The sequence below is a fragment of the Apium graveolens genome, chromosome 6 (genome assembly GCF_009905375.1).
Source record: "Apium graveolens cultivar Ventura chromosome 6, ASM990537v1, whole genome shotgun sequence".
In the NCBI taxonomy this organism is placed as follows: Eukaryota; Viridiplantae; Streptophyta; class Magnoliopsida; order Apiales; family Apiaceae; genus Apium; species Apium graveolens.
The window spans coordinates 255,889,666-255,892,685 of NC_133652.1; the positions used below are offsets into that span (position 1 = coordinate 255,889,666).

The following is a 3,020-nucleotide window of genomic DNA, read 5'->3' on the forward strand; positions in this document are numbered from 1 at the left end:
ATTTTAACCATCTTACTTGGCCTATATAGTCATGATAGATAACTTGCGCATTAAACCTTTATGTTGTCAAATTCCATAGACATATAGGGTCTCAACATATTTGGTGTCTATTCAGCTTCTATCTCTTTTGTGGATGTCTGGTAGTAGGGTATTCATACAACGAAATTTGGCGTTTAATAGTTTGATGTTATCTGATTATTTGTCATCAACAGTGCATGCTAAGGTTAAGAACAATGACTTTGAATGAAGTAGTAATGAAGTTAGAATCCCATGTTTGTCTCATATAAGTAATTCAACCACAATTCTCTTAGTTAATGTTACTTGGTATAATCTCTTAGTTTAATCATAAACCTAACTTGTTATTTGTCTAAGCATTGAACGATATCCATATCATTGTTGCATATGCAATTGAATTTAACCTAAACCAGTCTCTATGGGAAGGAACTAGAAAGAATTCTATATTACTTGCGAGCGCATATACTTGCGTGTAAATTTAGCGCGTATTTTTATCTTAATAGGTTTTTGGCGCCGCTTCTGGGGACTCGGTGTTAATTTTTAGTTTATGTGCTTGACATCAGTGGTCGTTAAAGTTCACTGACTCGGATATTTTACTTACATGTTTGCTTGTTTCTTTTTCAAGTACTCTATAGAGCATTTTTGCTAACACGTTCTCGATCTCGCAAAAGAATACTAGATAAAGCGGAGTAAGTAGTTGAAAAAGTTTTTGTCGATGAGAAAGTTGAAAAACAAGTTGTTGCAATGGGAGAACCAGCAGCGAATCCGAAGGCTTTGATGGATTACTTTTAACCGAAGATCAATGATATTCAGTCTAGCATTATCAGACCAGCCATCACGGCCAATACTTTTGAAATTAAGGCTAGCATAATTCAGATGGTACAGAACTCAGTCCAGTTTGGGGGTTCTCCTACGAAAGATCCTAACATGCATATTAGAGATTTCATCGAGATATACGACACTTTCAAATTCAACAACATTTCTGAAGATGATGTTAAGCTGTGGTTTTTCCCATTCTCTCTGAGGGATAAAGCTAAGTGTTGGTTGCATTCTCTACCACCAGGCTCTATTACTACTTGGGAAGATCTTGCTTAAAATTTTCTTACTTAATTCTTCCCTATGGCAAAAACAGCTGCAATCAGAAACGCTCTTACTCAATTTGTGCAACAATCTGGAGAGTCTTTATGTGTAGCTTGGGAACGTTATAAGAAGATTCTTAGAAAGTGTCCTCATCATGGGATGTCTGAATGGATGATTATCAACTGCTTTTATAATGTCTTGGGAGCACAATCTAGACCTATGCTTGATGCAGCATCATGTGGAGCCTTATGGGCTAAGAGCTACGATGAAGCTTATGAGTTGATTGAACTGATGGCTGCTAATGAATACCAGAACCCTTCTCAGAGACTACCTCAAGGCAAGGTAGCAGGAATTCTGGAGGTAGATGCAGCTACTGCTACAGCTACTCAGCTTAGGGCTTTAACGATGAAGGTGCATTCTCTGGCTAATTATAGGGTTAATCATATCACTATTGTTTGTGAGCTTTGTGCTGGTGTGCATGAGACGGAGCAGTGTGCTATTTCTAATGAATCGGCTCAGTTCGTGAGCAACTTTCAGAGGTCACAATAAGCAGTTACAGCCATCTATCATCCTAACAACCACAATCATCCTAACTTCAGCTGGAGCAACAATAAGAATGCGGTGCAACAACCTTATCAGCATTATGCAGCAAAGCAATATAACCCTCATGGTTTTCAACAACCACAATATGTACCAAGACAACAACTCCAACTTCAACAATCTAATAAAAAATCTGAATTGGAGGAGTTAAGGCTCATGTGCAAGAGCCAAGCGGTTTCTATTAAGACCTTGGAGAATCAAATTGGGCAGATTTCCAATGCCTTACTGAATTGACAACCTGGTACACTCCCAAGTGACACAGAAGTTCCAGGTAAGAAGGAAGCTAAAGAGCAGGTTAAGGCAATTACACTTAGGTCTGGGAAGGTTGCGAACCCCGTATAATCTCAAGTTTCAGAAGATGAAGTTATGGCTGAAGAAGATGTGCAGAAGGAAGCATAAGTGGAATCAAGGAAGAAAACCGTGGAACACACTCCTCCTGAGGGTAATACAGGGAAGAAAAAGATCTATCCTCCACCTCTTTTTCCTAAGAGGCTGTAGAAGCAAAAGTTAGATAAGCAGTTTGCTAAATTTCTGGAGGTGTTCAAGAAACTTCATATCAATATACCTTTTGCTGAAGCTCTTGAACAAATGCCTAGCTATGCGAAGTTTATGAAAAGTATTTTCTCTCGGAAAGTGAAGCTCGATGACTTAGAGATCGTTGCTTTTACAGAGGAATGCAGTGTTATGCTGCAACAGAAGTTGCCTCCGAAGCTTAAGGATCCTGGAAGCTTCACTATTCCTTGCACCATGAGAAACTTATTGTTCGACAAGTGTTTATGTGACTTGGGAGCTAGCATCAATCTGATGCCTTTGTCTGTCTTCAAGAAGTTGGACTTACCTGATCCAAAGCCTACTTATATGTCCTTACAGTTGGTCGATCGTTCTATTACATATCTACAAGGTATTGTGGAGGATGTCTTGGTCAAGTTGGACAAACTCATCTTTCCTGTTAACTTTGTAATTCTTGATTTCGGGGAGGATAAAAAGATTCCCATAATCTTGGGAAGACCATTATTGGCTACTGGCCGAACCTTGATTGATGTGTAGAAGGGTGAGCTCACTATGCAAGTACTAAATCAAGACGTGACTTTTAATGTATTAAATACCATGAAATTCCCTACTGATAATGAGGAGTGCTTAAAAGTGGAATTGGTTGATTCTGTGGTTACTTAAGAACTTGATCAAATGCTAAGGTCTGATGCCTTAGAGAAAACCTTGATGGGGAATTCAGATAGTGAAGATGAGCAAGGTGATGAGCAGTTGCTTTATTTGAATGCTTCTCCTTGAAAGCAAATGATGGATATGCCTTTTGAATCTCTTGGAAT

The 3,020-nt window shown here is 38.8% G+C and overlaps 1 non-coding gene across 1 annotated transcript; it reads right to left on the bottom strand.

Annotated features, from left to right (window-relative positions):
- Positions 1–1,149: 1,149 nt before the first annotated feature.
- On the bottom strand, positions 1,150–1,256 carry LOC141669047 (small nucleolar RNA R71). The gene has a single exon (XR_012553346.1). It is a non-coding gene; the product is annotated as a small nucleolar RNA R71 (small nucleolar RNA).
- Between the last annotated feature and the right edge of the window lie 1,764 nt (positions 1,257–3,020).